At 32.7% G+C, this 15,861-nt stretch overlaps 16 non-coding genes and 1 pseudogene across 16 annotated transcripts; all 17 read left to right on the forward strand.

The window, feature by feature from the left end:
* The first annotated feature begins 327 nt into the window (after positions 1 to 327).
* On the forward strand, positions 328 to 625 carry LOC147807081 (signal recognition particle RNA). Its single transcript, XR_015435809.1, has one exon.
* A 453-nt stretch (positions 626 to 1,078) lies between these two features.
* LOC147807082 (signal recognition particle RNA) lies at positions 1,079 to 1,376 on the forward strand. The gene has a single exon (XR_015435802.1).
* A 453-nt stretch (positions 1,377 to 1,829) lies between these two features.
* Positions 1,830 to 2,127, forward strand: LOC147807083 (signal recognition particle RNA). Its single transcript, XR_015435819.1, has one exon.
* A 453-nt stretch (positions 2,128 to 2,580) lies between these two features.
* LOC147807084 (signal recognition particle RNA) lies at positions 2,581 to 2,878 on the forward strand. The gene has a single exon (XR_015435800.1).
* Positions 2,879 to 3,331: 453 nt separating this feature from the next.
* On the forward strand, positions 3,332 to 3,629 carry LOC147807085 (signal recognition particle RNA). The gene has a single exon (XR_015435816.1).
* A 453-nt stretch (positions 3,630 to 4,082) lies between these two features.
* LOC147807086 (signal recognition particle RNA) lies at positions 4,083 to 4,380 on the forward strand. Its single transcript, XR_015435848.1, has one exon.
* A 453-nt stretch (positions 4,381 to 4,833) lies between these two features.
* On the forward strand, positions 4,834 to 5,131 carry LOC147807087 (signal recognition particle RNA). The gene has a single exon (XR_015435828.1).
* Positions 5,132 to 5,584: 453 nt separating this feature from the next.
* Positions 5,585 to 5,882, forward strand: LOC147807088 (signal recognition particle RNA). The gene has a single exon (XR_015435849.1).
* Positions 5,883 to 6,335: 453 nt separating this feature from the next.
* On the forward strand, positions 6,336 to 6,633 carry LOC147807089 (signal recognition particle RNA). Its single transcript, XR_015435830.1, has one exon.
* A 453-nt stretch (positions 6,634 to 7,086) lies between these two features.
* LOC147807090 (signal recognition particle RNA) lies at positions 7,087 to 7,384 on the forward strand. The gene has a single exon (XR_015435852.1).
* A 453-nt stretch (positions 7,385 to 7,837) lies between these two features.
* LOC147807091 (signal recognition particle RNA) lies at positions 7,838 to 8,154 on the forward strand (annotated as a pseudogene).
* A 3,267-nt stretch (positions 8,155 to 11,421) lies between these two features.
* LOC147807092 (signal recognition particle RNA) lies at positions 11,422 to 11,719 on the forward strand. Its single transcript, XR_015435797.1, has one exon.
* A 453-nt stretch (positions 11,720 to 12,172) lies between these two features.
* On the forward strand, positions 12,173 to 12,470 carry LOC147807093 (signal recognition particle RNA). Its single transcript, XR_015435840.1, has one exon.
* Positions 12,471 to 12,923: 453 nt separating this feature from the next.
* LOC147807094 (signal recognition particle RNA) lies at positions 12,924 to 13,221 on the forward strand. The gene has a single exon (XR_015435831.1).
* Positions 13,222 to 13,674: 453 nt separating this feature from the next.
* On the forward strand, positions 13,675 to 13,972 carry LOC147807095 (signal recognition particle RNA). The gene has a single exon (XR_015435854.1).
* A 453-nt stretch (positions 13,973 to 14,425) lies between these two features.
* Positions 14,426 to 14,723, forward strand: LOC147807096 (signal recognition particle RNA). The gene has a single exon (XR_015435801.1).
* Positions 14,724 to 15,176: 453 nt separating this feature from the next.
* On the forward strand, positions 15,177 to 15,474 carry LOC147807097 (signal recognition particle RNA). Its single transcript, XR_015435817.1, has one exon.
* Positions 15,475 to 15,861: the final 387 nt, after the last annotated feature.

The following is a 15,861-nucleotide window of genomic DNA, read 5'->3' on the forward strand; positions in this document are numbered from 1 at the left end:
AACTATATTACATCAAATTTTATTTGTCGAACTTATATAAATTATAAAATATCAATTATACAAATTACATCAACATTTATTTATCGAATTTCTTTAAAATTTACTGTAAAGCTTTATTCAAATTTTTTATTACTCTTAGAAAATGTTTTCAGACAGCGACATTTAATGTAATTTAGTGCAATTTTTTTATTTCAATAATACAAAATAATTTCAATAATACTTAAGAAATAAAAGAATGATTTCTAGTTTATCTACTAGATGGCAGTATTAGGGGAAAAAATTATGGCATACTACAGATCTTAAAGTCAACTAATCTTTCCTTGATTGACCGGGACCAGTGGCGTGGTCTTGTAATCCAGTTGCTTGGAGGTCGAGGCTGTTGGATGGCTTGAGGATGGGAGTTCTGTCCTCTGCTCGTCTATGTTGATCAGGCGTCCGCATTAAGCACGATGTCGATATGGTGGATCCGGAGGAGTTCGGAGTTACCAGGTCGACTAAGGAGGGGTGAACAGGCCCAGGTCGGAAACGGAGCAGGCAAAAACTCCCACACCGAGCAGTAATGGGACTGCGCTTGTGAATAGAGATTGTTTGGCAGCCCATCCAATACAGTCAGACAAAGTCTTTTTAATTCTTTAAACAAAGAATTGCTTAATTTTAAAAATTATATTAATTATTCAGAAAATAAAACCCCTTTAGTCAGCCAAACGATGCTGTACGTTACTTTGATTTGTTTAATAAATTCTATAATATCAACTATATTACATCAAATTTTATTTGTCGAAGTTAAATAAATTATAAAATATCAATTATATAAATTACATCAACATTTATTTATCGAATTTCTTTAATATTTAGTGTAAAGCTTTATTTAGATTTTTTATTTCTCTTAGAAAATGTTTTCATACAGCGACATTTCATGTAATTTAGTGCAATTATTTTATTTCAATAATACATAATAATTTCAATAATACTTAAGAAATAAAAGAATGATTTCTAGTTTATCTACTAGATGGCAGTATTAGGGGGAAAAATTAAGGCATGCTACAGCTCTTAAAGTCAACGAATCTTTCCTTGATCGACCGGGACCAGTGGCGTGGTCTTGTTATCCAGCTGCTTGGAGGTCGAGGCTGTTGGATGGCTTGAGGATGGGAGTTCTGTCCTCTGCTCGTCTATGTTGTTCAGGCGTCCGCATTAAGCACGATGTCGATATGGTGGATCCGGAGGAGTTCGGAGTTACCAGGTCGTCTAAGGAGGGGTGAACAGGGCCAGGTCGGAAACGGAGCAGGCAAAAACTCCCACACCGAGGAGTAATGGGATTGCGCTTGTGAATAGAGATTCTTTGGCAGCCCATCCAATACAGTCAGACACCGTCTTTTTAATTTTTTAAACAAAGAATTGCTTAATTTTAAAAATTATATTTATTATTCAGAAAATAAAACCCCTTTAGTCAGCCAAACGATTCTGTACGTTACTTTGATTTGTTTAATAAATTCTATAATATCATCTATATTACATCAAATTTTATTTGTCGAAGTTAAATAAATTATAAAATATCAATTATACAAATTACATCAACATTTATTTATCGAATTTCTTTAAAATTTAGTGTAAAGCTTTATTCAAATTTTTTATTACTCTTAGAAAATGTTTTCAGACAGCGACATTTTATGTAATTTAGTGCAATTATTTTATTTCAATAATACAAAATAATTTCAATAATACTTAAGAAATAAAAGAATGATTTCTAGTTTATCTACTAGATGGCAGTATTAGGGGAAAAAATTATGGCATACTACAGATCTTAAAGTCAACTAATCTTTCCTTGATTGACCGGGACCAGTGGCGTGGTCTTGTAATCCAGTTGCTTGGAGGTCGAGGCTGTTGGATGGCTTGAGGATGGGAGTTCTGTCCTCTGCTCGTCTATGTTGATCAGGCGTCCGCATTAAGCACGATGTCGATATGGTAGATCCGGAGGAGTTCGGAGTTACCAGGTCGTCTAAGGAGGGGTGAACAGGCCCAGGTCGGAAACGGAGCAGGCAAAAACTCCCACACCGAGCAGTAATCGGATTGCGCTTGTGAATAGAGATTCTTTGGCAGCTCATCCAAAACAGTCAGACACAGTCTTTTTAATTTATTAAACAAAGAATTGCTTAATTTTAAAAATTATATTAATTATTCAGAAAATAAAACCCCTTTAGTCAGCCAAACGATGCTGTACGTTACTTTGATTTGTTTAATAAAATCTATAATATCAACTATATTACATCAAATTTTATTTGTCGAAGTTAAATAAATTATAAAATATCAATTATATGAATTACATCAACATTTATTTATCGAATTTCTTTAATATTTAGTGTAAAGCTTTATTTAGATTTTTTATTTCTCTTAGAAAATGTTTTCATACAGCGACATTTCATGTAATTTAGTGCAATTATTTTATTTCAATAATACATAATAATTTCAATAATACTTAAGAAATAAAAGAATGATTTCTAGTTTATCTACTAGATGGCAGTATTAGGGGAAAAAATTATGGCATACTACAAATCTTAAAGTCAACTAATCTTTCCTTGATTGACCGGGACCAGTGGCGTGGTCTTGTAATCCAGTTGCTTGGAGGTCGAGGCTGTTGGATGGCTTGAGGATGGGAGCTCTGTCCTCTGCTCGTCTATGTTGATCAGGCGTCCGTATTAAGCACTAAGTCGATATGGTGGATCCGGAGGAGTTCGGAGTTACCAGGTCGTCTAAGGAGGGGTGAACAGGCCCAGGTCGGAAACGGAGCAGGCAAAAACTCCCACACCGAGCAGTAATCGGATTGCGCTTGTGAATAGAGATTCTTTGGCAGCTCATCCAAAACAGTCAGACACAGTCTTTTTAATTTATTAAACAAAGAATTGCTTAATTTTAAAAATTATATTAATTATTCAGAAAATAAAACCCCTTTAGTCAGCCAAACGATGCTGTACGTTACTTTGATTTGTTTAATAAAATCTATAATATCAACTATATTACATCAAATTTTATTTGTCGAACTTATATAAATTATAAAATATCAATTATACAAATTACATCAACATTTATTTATCGAATTTCTTTAAAATTTAGTGTAAAGCTTTATTCAAATTTTTTATTACTCTTAGAAAATGTTTTCAGACAGCGACATTTTATGTAATTTAGTGCAATTATTTTATTTCAATAATACAAAATAATTTCAATAATACTTAAGAAATAAAAGAATGATTTCTAGTTTATCTACTACATGGCAGTATTAGGGGAAAAAATTATGGCATACTACAGATCTTAAAGTCAACTAATCTTTCCTTGATTGACCGGGACCAGTGGCGTGGTCTTGTAATCCAGTTGCTTGGAGGTCGAGGCTGTTGGATGGCTTGAGGATGGGAGTTCTGTCCTCTGCTCGTCTATGTTGATCAGGCGTCCGCATTAAGCACGATGTCGATATGGTGGATCCGGAGGAGTTCGGAGTTACCAGGTCGACTAAGGAGGGGTGAACAGGCCCAGGTCGGAAACGGAGCAGGCAAAAACTCCCACACCGAGCAGTAATGGGACTGCGCTTGTGAATAGAGATTGTTTGGCAGCCCATCCAATACAGTCAGACAAAGTTTTTTTAATTCTTTAAACAAAGAATTGCTTAATTTTAAAAATTATATTAATTATTCAGAAAATAAAACCCCTTTAGTCAGCCAAACGATGCTGTACGTTACTTTGATTTGTTTAATAAATTCTATAATATCAACTATATTACATCAAATTTTATTTGTCGAAGTTAAATAAATTATAAAATATCAATTATATAAATTACATCAACATTTATTTATCGAATTTCTTTAATATTTAGTGTAAAGCTTTATTTAGATTTTTTATTTCTCTTAGAAAATGTTTTCATACAGCGACATTTCATGTAATTTAGTGCAATTATTTTATTTCAATAATACATAATAATTTCAATAATACTTAAGAAATAAAAGAATGATTTCTAGTTTATCTACTAGATGGCAGTATTAGGGGGAAAAATTAAGGCATGCTACAGCTCTTAAAGTCAACGAATCTTTCCTTGATCGACCGGGACCAGTGGCGTGGTCTTGTTATCCAGCTGCTTGGAGGTCGAGGCTGTTGGATGGCTTGAGGATGGGAGTTCTGTCCTCTGCTCGTCTATGTTGTTCAGGCGTCCGCATTAAGCACGATGTCGATATGGTGGATCAGGAGGAGTTCGGAGTTACCAGGTCGTCTAAGGAGGGGTGAACAGGCCCAGGTCGGAAACGGAGCAGGCAAAAACTCCCACACCGAGCAGTAATGGGATTGCGCTTGTGAATAGAGATTCTTTGGCAGCCCATCCAATACAGTCAGACACCGTCTTTTTAATTTTTTAAACAAAGAATTGCTTAATTTTAAAAATTATATTAATTATTCAGAAAATAAAACCCCTTTAGTCAGCCAAACGATTCTGTACGTTACTTTGATTTGTTTAATAAATTCTATAATATCAACTATATTACATCAAATTTTATTTGTCGAAGTTAAATAAATTATAAAATATCAATTATATAAATTACATCAACATTTATTTATCGAATTTCTTTAATATTTAGTGTAAAGCTTTATTTAGATTTTTTATTTCTCTTAGAAAATGTTTTCATACAGCGACATTTCATGTAATTTAGTGCAATTATTTTATTTCAATAATACATAATAATTTCAATAATACTTAAGAAATAAAAGAATGATTTCTAGTTTATCTACTAGATGGCAGTATTAGGGGAAAAAATTAAGGCATACTACAGCTCTTAAAGTCAACGAATCTTTCCTTGATCGACCGGGACCAGTGGCGTGGTCTTGTTATCCAGCTGCTTGGAGGTCGAGGCTGTTGGATGGCTTGAGGATGGGAGTTCTGTCCTCTGCTCGTCTATGTTGTTCAGGCGTCCGCATTAAGCACGATGTCGATATGGTGGATCCGGAGGAGTTCGGAGTTACCAGGTCGTCTAAGGAGGGGTGAACAGGCCCAGGTCGGAAACGGAGCAGGCAAAAACTCCCACACCGAGCAGTAATGGGATTGCGCTTGTGAATAGAGATTCTTTGGCAGCCCATCCAATACAGTCAGACACCGTCTTTTTAATTTTTTAAACAAAGAATTGCTTAATTTTAAAAATTATATTTATTATTCAGAAAATAAAACCCCTTTAGTCAGCCAAACGATTCTGTACGTTACTTTGATTTGTTTAATAAATTCTATAATATCATCTATATTACATCAAATTTTATTTGTCGAAGTTAAATAAATTATAAAATATCAATTATATGAATTACATCAACATTTATTTATCGAATTTCTTTAATATTTAGTGTAAAGCTTTATTTAGATTTTTTATTTCTCTTAGAAAATGTTTTCATACAGCGACATTTCATGTAATTTAGTGCAATTATTTTATTTCAATAATACATAATAATTTCAATAATACTTAAGAAATAAAAGAATGATTTCTAGTTTATCTACTAGATGGCAGTATTAGGGGGAAAAATTAAGGCATGCTACAGCTCTTAAAGTCAACGAATCTTTCCTTGATCGACCGGGACCAGTGGCGTGGTCTTGTTATCCAGCTGCTTGGAGGTCGAGGCTGTTGGATGGCTTGAGGATGGGAGTTCTGTCCTCTGCTCGTCTATGTTGTTCAGGCGTCCGCATTAAGCACGATGTCGATATGGTGGATCAGGAGGAGTTCGGAGTTACCAGGTCGTCTAAGGAGGGGTGAACAGGCCCAGGTCGGAAACGGAGCAGGCAAAAACTCCCACACCGAGCAGTAATGGGATTGCGCTTGTGAATAGAGATTCTTTGGCAGCCCATCCAATACAGTCAGACACCGTCTTTTTAATTTTTTAAACAAAGAATTGCTTAATTTTAAAAATTATATTAATTATTCAGAAAATAAAACCCCTTTAGTCAGCCAAACGATTCTGTACGTTACTTTGATTTGTTTAATAAATTCTATAATATCAACTATATTACATCAAATTTTATTTGTCGAAGTTAAATAAATTATAAAATATCAATTATATAAATTACATCAACATTTATTTATCGAATTTCTTTAATATTTAGTGTAAAGCTTTATTTAGATTTTTTATTTCTCTTAGAAAATGTTTTCATACAGCGACATTTCATGTAATTTAGTGCAATTATTTTATTTCAATAATACATAATAATTTCAATAATACTTAAGAAATAAAAGAATGATTTCTAGTTTATCTACTAGATGGCAGTATTAGGGGAAAAAATTAAGGCATACTACAGCTCTTAAAGTCAACGAATCTTTCCTTGATCGACCGGGACCAGTGGCGTGGTCTTGTTATCCAGCTGCTTGGAGGTCGAGGCTGTTGGATGGCTTGAGGATGGGAGTTCTGTCCTCTGCTCGTCTATGTTGTTCAGGCGTCCGCATTAAGCACGATGTCGATATGGTGGATCCGGAGGAGTTCGGAGTTACCAGGTCGTCTAAGGAGGGGTGAACAGGCCCAGGTCGGAAACGGAGCAGGCAAAAACTCCCACACCGAGCAGTAATGGGATTGCGCTTGTGAATAGAGATTCTTTGGCAGCCCATCCAATACAGTCAGACACCGTCTTTTTAATTTTTTAAACAAAGAATTGCTTAATTTTAAAAATTATATTTATTATTCAGAAAATAAAACCCCTTTAGTCAGCCAAACGATTCTGTACGTTACTTTGATTTGTTTAATAAATTCTATAATATCATCTATATTACATCAAATTTTATTTGTCGAAGTTAAATAAATTATAAAATATCAATTATATGAATTACATCAACATTTATTTATCGAATTTCTTTAATATTTAGTGTAAAGCTTTATTTAGATTTTTTATTTCTCTTAGAAAATGTTTTCATACAGCGACATTTCATGTAATTTAGTGCAATTATTTTATTTCAATAATACATAATAATTTCAATAATACTTAAGAAATAAAAGAATGATTTCTAGTTTATCTACTAGATGGCAGTATTAGGGGAAAAAATTAAGGCATACTACAGCTCTTAAAGTCAACGAATCTTTCCTTGATCGACCGGGACCAGTGGCGTGGTCTTGTAATCCAGCTGCTTGGAGGTCGAGGCTGTTGGATGGCTTGAGGATGGGAGCTCTGTCCTCTGCTCGTCTATGTTGATCAGGCGTCCGTATTAAGCACGATGTCGATATGGTGGATCCGGAGGAGTTCGGAGTTACCAGGTCGTCTAAGGAGGGGTGAACAGGCCCAGGTCGGAAACGGAGCAGGCAAAAACTCCCACACCGAGTAGTAATCGGACTGCGCTTGTGAATAGAGATTCTTTGGCAGCTCATCCAAAACAGTCAGACACAGTCTTTTTAATTTATTAATCAAAGAATTGCTTAATTTTAAAAATTATATTAATTATTCAGAAAATAAAACCCCTTTAGTCAGCCAAACGATGCTGTACGTTACTTTGATTTGTTTAATAAAATCTATAATATCAACTATATTACATCAAATTTTATTTGTCGAAGTTAAATAAATTATAAAATATCAATTATACAAATTACATCAACATTTATTTATCGAATTTCTTTAAAATTTAGTGTAAAGCTTTATTCAAATTTTTTATTACTCTTAGAAAATGTTTTCAGACAGCGACATTTTATGTAATTTAGTGCAATTATTTTATTTCAATAATACAAAATAATTTCAATAATACTTAAGAAATAAAAGAATGATTTCTAGTTTATCTACTAGATGGCAGTATTAGGGGAAAAAATTATAGCATACTACAGATCTTAAAGTCAACAAATCTTTCCTTGATTGACCGGGACCAGTGGCGTGGTCTTGTAATCCAGTTGCTTGGAGGTCGAGGCTGTTGGATGGCTTGAGGATGGGAGTTCTGTCCTCTGCTCGTCTATGTTGATCAGGCGTCCGCATTAAGCACGATGTCGATATGGTGGATCCGGAGGAGTTCGGAGTTACCAGGTCGTCTAAGGAGGGGTGAACAGGGCGCGACTTTACACATTGTCGACTCCCGGGCACTTCCACTCTCCGCGGTTTTATTTATCAACTGTTTCACCGCCTTATCTAGTAGCCCTCACTCAGAGGCAACCCTACGCTCGCCTCAATACAGCACTCGCAAAAGTCATAAATGAATCTTCGCGCTCATGGATATTTTTAAAAGTTGCTTGTTCAATTAAGTTAAAATTTTATCCTCGTTTAAGACTAGAAAAATTCAAATAACGAGAACAAAATACTTCGTCCTTCTTTAAAGAAAGAGGAAGAAAAATTTACATACACACAATTATTTCAGTTAATTACATACATATTTCGATTAAAAAAATTTTCAAATAGAAACTATTCTTGTAAATTAAATAAAAATCTGGAGTAATAAAATAGTCAATTATTCAGAATAATCAATTTCTTTTGAATATCTTAATTAATAAACAAAGTTTAAAAAAATAATTCCCTATATAAATCATCACATTATTAAGTGTACAAATTTTTAAAGATAAAAGTATTAAAAAAAATTTTACTCAGTTTGAAAAATAATTATTTTCATTTCCTTCATTTTTACCAGGTTTTATCAATTATTTCTATTTTGGAAAAAATATGTATTCTTCAAAATGCTTACAATATCTTAAAAAAATTGCATATATTTTATACTGAACAACTTTTGATTGACAGTATTTTCTTCATAAGAGAGTCTTTAAAAAAATTTGAAAATATTTTCATTAAATTTGTTCAAATATTTTCTGTAAAATGCGTGCTATTAGGAAAACAAGGAGAAAAAATATTTTTAGTGAAGCCATGACATAAAGAAACAAATCTATGACATATTCACTACTATTTTCGTATAGTTAATTTATTTTTTATAACATCAAATCATATGTATTGAAACTTAAAGTTGTGGCTGCTTAACTTTTTTTAATGTTTCTTAAATTCGTCAGGGAAAATTCCGATATTTTCCATTTTTCTTGCTTCTATCACTATTATTTGTATATATCTGAAATTACTCATCTTCGTTTTAATTGTTTCCTAATTAATTTTATCACATATTTTGCTATATATATTTACCCTTTCATTCTATGCTTCATTAATTTCATAACATATCCATCTTGTAACTTTTTATTCATAATTTTATAACAACTTCAGCTTATTAGATTCTATAACTCAACAATTGGTCTATATATTTTATAATTTTTTTATTCAATTTTTGGGCTTCTAAATAAGATATGGAAAAAATACTATGAAAATTATTACATTTATAATGAATATAAAATTCGGCCTTTTTTTCCTCCTAAGTGCGAAAACACATTTACTAACTTAAGGTAACGTAATTTAACACGATTCATCTATTTTAATAAGAACGATTCAGAGAAAAGCAGGATCAGAAAAAGTGAGATGTGTATTTTAATTTATATTCTGCTTCAAAAATGAGACAAAAGAGACACAGAAAACTTTTCTGTTATTATTTAATAGTCTTCATTAGTCTTTAAAATTCCAAAAGAATTTCTCAGTTGCTGGAATCATATAATAGTCTCATTTGCAACAACTTGTTTTTTAATTTTTTTTACACAATAGCTTTTATTGTATGCAATTTGCTTCAAAAGTTCAAATATTTATTCTTGGATTGTCATGCAGCCTGTGTGTCTGAAAACTGTATGACTTATTTTATTTTATTTGTTCCTTGCAGAATGGTAATAATTGTTTCTTATTTGATAATAAAAATCTTACTTTTGCTGAGATAACTGATCGCAGGAGTTTTGTTTTATTATCATAACATCGATTAATTTTTTTGAGAAAAGTGCAAGTCCTCAGCCTTTCAACCCAATTGCTTTAAAACTACTTTCTTTATTTAAAGAAAATTATTAAATTTAAAAATTGTTAAGATTCTCTTATTTGACTCAATATCTTGTCTTTAATGAATCAGAAATAAATAAACAGATTGTCCTTATATTGTTATACAGTTATGATATGAGAATGTCAAAGTTGATGCTTACTGTTTACATTATATTTTTATTTTACAAATCATAAAAAGTTTTCTTTAATCAAAATTGTGTTCACCTCATAAATATACTTTAACTGCTACAAATTTTTCAGTCTTGGCTACCAAAGCTGTGGAGTTGGCTAATACGTATGAAGGAATTTATCGTTTGGGACATAACATTTACAAAAAAGTGTCAAATCTAAGTACAATTGTTTGGACGCAAATATTGTTGGCACTGCAAATGAGAATTATTACATCAAATTTAATCATAGATATCAATGTCAGAAAAGTAAAAAGGAATAAATTCGTGTATAAAGCTGACAGCAACAATCTCCTCATCATTACGCGTATATAAAAAGAAAATGCTTAAAACTCATAAATTGTGTAGTTACTTAAATTAAAGGTTCTAAAAACTAAACAATAAGGTACAAAACCCTGCTGCATTATTGAATATTGTGTCCACATACTTGGTAAAGACACCATAAATAATTTGCAGTAATTTTATAAAAATAATTAAAAAGCTATACCCTACTCATATATCCTACATCCACAACAAAACTTTATCCTAAAGAGGAAATAAAAAAGTAAGAAATAAATATGTGTTTCTGGAAGTCCGAATAAAAAGAGAATGATAATACACAAATTTTTAAAGCAGCTAAATTTATTCACACCTCATGTTCACTCATGCATTTTTTAAATCGTATGTCGCAAGTGAAACATGCGCGAATTAATATTCGAAGATTTTCGCGAGAAAATTTGAAACCAGACTTGGCGAATGTAAGATTGGCGAATTTCAAAATACGGTGCCAAAGAAGTGCTCGGGAGTCGACAATGTGTAAAGTCGCGAACAGGGCCAGGTCGGAAACGGAGCAGACAAAAACTCCCACACCGAGCAGTAATCGGATTGCGCTTGTGAATAGAGATTCTTTGGCAGCTCATCCAAAACAGTCAGACACAGTCTTTTTAATTTATTAAACAAAGAATTGCTTAATTTTAAAAATTATATTAATTATTCAGAAAATAAAACCCCTTTAGTCAGCCAAACGATGCTGTACGTTACTTTGATTTGTTTAATAAAATCTATAATATCAACTATATTACATCAAATTTTATTTGTCGAAGTTAAATAAATTATAAAATATCAATTATACAAATTACATCAACATTTATTTATCGAATTTCTTTAAAATTTAGTGTAAAGCTTTATTCAAATTTTTTATTACTCTTAGAAAATGTTTTCAGACAGCGACATTTTATGTAATTTAGTGCAATTATTTTATTTCAATAATACAAAATAATTTCAATAATACTTAAGAAATAAAAGAATGATTTCTAGTTTATCTACTAGATGGCAGTATTAGGGGAAAAAATTATGGCATACTACAGATCTTAAAGTCAACTAATCTTTCCTTGATTGACCGGGACCAGTGGCGTGGTCTTGTAATCCAGTTGCTTGCAGGTCGAGGCTGTTGGATGGCTTGAGGATGGGAGTTCTGTCCTCTGCTCGTCTATGTTGATCAGGCGTCCGCATTAAGCACGATGTCGATATGGTGGATCCGGAGGAGTTCGGAGTTACCAGGTCGTCTAAGGAGGGGTGAACAGGCCCAGGTCGGAAACGGAGCAGGCAAAAATTCCCACACCGAGCAGTAATCGGATTGCGCTTGTGAATAGAGATTCTTTGGCAGCTCATCCAAAACAGTCAGACACAGTCTTTTTAATTTATTAAACAAAGAATTGCTTAATTTTAAAAATTATATTAATTATTCAGAAAATAAAACACCTTTAGTCAGCCAAACGATGCTGTACGTTACTTTGATTTGTTTAATAAAATCTATAATATCAACTATATTGCATCAAATTTTATTTGTCGAAGTTAAATAAATTATAAAATATCAATTATACAAATTACATCAACATTTATTTATCGAATTTCTTTAAAATTTAGTGTAAAGCTTTATTCAAATTTTTTATTACTCATAGAAAATGTTTTCAGACAGCGACATTTTATGTAATTTAGTGCAATTATTTTATTTCAATAATACAAAATAATTTCAATAATACTTAAGAAATAAAAGAATGATTTCTAGTTTATCTACTAGATGGCAGTATTAGGGGAAAAAATTATGGCATACTACAGATCTTAAAGTCAACTAATCTTTCCTTGATTGACCGGGACCAGTGGCGTGGTCTTGTAATCCAGTTGCTTGGAGGTCGAGGCTGTTGGATGGCTTGAGGATGGGTGTTCTGTCCTCTGCTCGTCTATGTTGATCAGGCGTCCGCATTAAGCACGATGTCGATATGGTGCATCCGGAGGAGTTCGGAGTTACCAGGTCGTCTAAGGAGGGGTGAACAGGCCCAGGTCGGAAACGGAGCAGGCAAAAACTCCCACACCGAGCAGTAATGGGACTGCGCTTGTGAATAGAGATTCTTTGGCAGCCCATCCAATACAGTCAGACAAAGTCTTTTTAATTCTTTAAATAAAGAATTGCTTAATTTTAAAAATTATATTAATTATTCAGAAAATAAAACCCCTTTAGTCAGCCAAACGATGCTGTACGTTACTTTGATTTGTTTAATAAATTCTATAATATCAACTATATTACATCAAATTTTATTTGTCGAAGTTAAATAAATTATAAAATATCAATTATATAAATTACATCAACATTTATTTATCGAATTTCTTTAATATTTAGTGTAAAGCTTTATTTAGATTTTTTATTTCTCTTAGAAAATGTTTTCATACAGCGACATTTCATGTAATTTAGTGCAATTATTTTATTTCAATAATACATAATAATTTCAATAATACTTAAGAAATAAAAGAATGATTTCTAGTTTATCTACTAGATGGCAGTATTAGGGGAAAAAATTAAGGCATACTACAGCTCTTAAAGTCAACGAATCTTTCCTTGATCGACCGGGACCAGTGGCGTGGTCTTGTTATCCAGCTGCTTGGAGGTCGAGGCTGTTGGATGGCTTGAGGATGGGAGTTCTGTCCTCTGCTCGTCTATGTTGTTCAGGCGTCCGCATTAAGCACGATGTCGATATGGTGGATCCGGAGGAGTTCGGAGTTACCAGGTCGTCTAAGGAGGGGTGAACAGGCCCAGGTCGGAAACGGAGCAGGCAAAAACTCCCACACCGAGCAGTAATGGGATTGCGCTTGTGAATAGAGATTCTTTGGCAGCCCATCCAATACAGTCAGACACCGTCTTTTTAATTTTTTAAACAAAGAATTGCTTAATTTTAAAAATTATATTAATTATTCAGAAAATAAAACCCCTTTAGTCAGCCAAACGATTCTGTACGTTACTTTGATTTGTTTAATAAATTCTATAATATCAACTATATTACATCAAATTTTATTTGTCGAAGTTAAATAAATTATAAAATATCAATTATATGAATTACATCAACATTTATTTATCGAATTTCTTTAATATTTAGTGTAAAGCTTTATTTAGACTTTTTATTTCTCTTAGAAAATGTTTTCATACAGCGACATTTCATGTAATTTAGTGCAATTATTTTATTTCAATAATACATAATAATTTCAATAATACTTAAGAAATAAAAGAATGATTTCTAGTTTATCTACTAGATGGCAGTATTAGGGGAAAAAATTATGGCATACTACAGATCTTAAAGTCAACTAATCTTTCCTTGATTGACCGGGACCAGTGGCGTGGTCTTGTAATCCAGCTGCTTGGAGGTCGAGGCTGTTGGATGGCTTGAGGATGGGAGCTCTGTCCTCTGCTCGTCTATGTTGATCAGGCGTCCGTATTAAGCACGAAGTCGATATGGTGGATCCGGAGGAGTTCGGAGTTACCAGGTCGTCTAAGGAGGGGTGAACAGGCCAAGGTCGGAAACGGAGCAGGCAAAAACTCCCACACCGAGCAGTAATCGGATTGCGCTTGTGAATAGAGATTCTTTGGCAGCTCATCCAAAACAGTCAGACACAGTCTTTTTAATTTATTAAACAAAGAATTGCTTAATTTTAAAAATTATATTAATTATTCAGAAAATAAAACACCTTTAGTCAGCCAAACGATGCTGTACGTTACTTTGATTTGTTTAAAAAAATCTATAATATCAACTATATTACATCAAATTTTATTTGTCGAAGTTAAATAAATTATAAAATATCAATTATACAAATTACATCAACATTTATTTATCGAATTTCTTTAAAATTTAGTGTAAAGCTTTATTCAAATTTTTTATTACTCTTAGAAAATGTTTTCAGACAGCGACATTTCATGTAATTTAGTGCAATTATTTTATTTCAATAATACATAATAATTTCAATAATACTTAAGAAATAAAAGAATGATTTCTAGTTTATCTACTAGATGGCAGTATTAGGGGAAAAAATTATGGCATACTACAAATCTTAAAGTCAACTAATCTTTCCTTGATTGACCGGGACCAGTGGCGTGGTCTTGTAATCCAGTTGCTTGGAGGTCGAGGCTGTTGGATGGCTTGAGGATGGGAGCTCTGTCCTCTGCTCGTCTATGTTGATCAGGCGTCCGTATTAAGCACTAAGTCGATATGGTGGATCCGGAGGAGTTCGGAGTTACCAGGTCGTCTAAGGAGGGGTGAACAGGCCCAGGTCGGAAACGGAGCAGGCAAAAACTCCCACACCGAGCAGTAATCGGATTGCGCTTGTGAATAGAGATTCTTTGGCAGCTCATCCAAAACAGTCAGACACAGTCTTTTTAATTTATTAAACAAAGAATTGCTTAATTTTAAAAATTATATTAATTATTCAGAAAATAAAACCCCTTTAGTCAGCCAAACGATGCTGTACGTTACTTTGATTTGTTTAATAAAATCTATAATATCAACTATATTACATCAAATTTTATTTGTCGAACTTATATAAATTATAAAATATCAATTATACAAATTACATCAACATTTATTTATCGAATTTCTTTAAAATTTAGTGTAAAGCTTTATTCAAATTTTTTATTACTCTTAGAAAATGTTTTCAGACAGCGACATTTTATGTAATTTAGTGCAATTATTTTATTTCAATAATACAAAATAATTTCAATAATACTTAAGAAATAAAAGAATGATTTCTAGTTTATCTACTAGATGGCAGTATTAGGGGAAAAAATTATGGCATACTACAGATCTTAAAGTCAACTAATATTTCCTTGATTGACCGGGACCAGTGGCGTGGTCTTGTAATCCAGTTGCTTGGAGGTCGAGGCTGTTGGATGGCTTGAGGATGGGAGTTCTGTCCTCTGCTCGTCTATGTTGATCAGGCGTCCGCATTAAGCACGATGTCGATATGGTGGATCCGGAGGAGTTCGGAGTTACCAGGTCGACTAAGGAGGGGTGAACAGGCCCAGGTCGGAAACGGAGCAGGCAAAAACTCCCACACCGAGCAGTAATGGGACTGCGCTTGTGAATAGAGATTGTTTGGCAGCCCATCCAATACAGTCAGACAAAGTTTTTTTAATTCTTTAAACAAAGAATTGCTTAATTTTAAAAATTATATTAATTATTCAGAAAATAAAACCCCTTTAGTCAGCCAAACGATGCTGTACGTTACTTTGATTTGTTTAATAAATTCTATAATATCAACTATATTACATCAAATTTTATTTGTCGAAGTTAAATAAATTATAAAATATCAATTATATAAATTACATCAACATTTATTTATCGAATTTCTTTAATATTTAGTGTAAAGCTTTATTTAGATTTTTTATTTCTCTTAGAAAATGTTTTCATACAGCGACATTTCATGTAATTTAGTGCAATTATTTTATTTCAATAATACATAATAATTTCAATAATACTTAAGAAATAAAAGAATGATTTCTAGTTTATCTACTAGATG

Source organism: Parasteatoda tepidariorum, chromosome 7 (genome assembly GCF_982258835.1).
Source record: "Parasteatoda tepidariorum strain Cologne lab strain chromosome 7, Ptep-v5.0, whole genome shotgun sequence".
Taxonomy (NCBI): domain Eukaryota; kingdom Metazoa; phylum Arthropoda; class Arachnida; order Araneae; family Theridiidae; genus Parasteatoda; species Parasteatoda tepidariorum.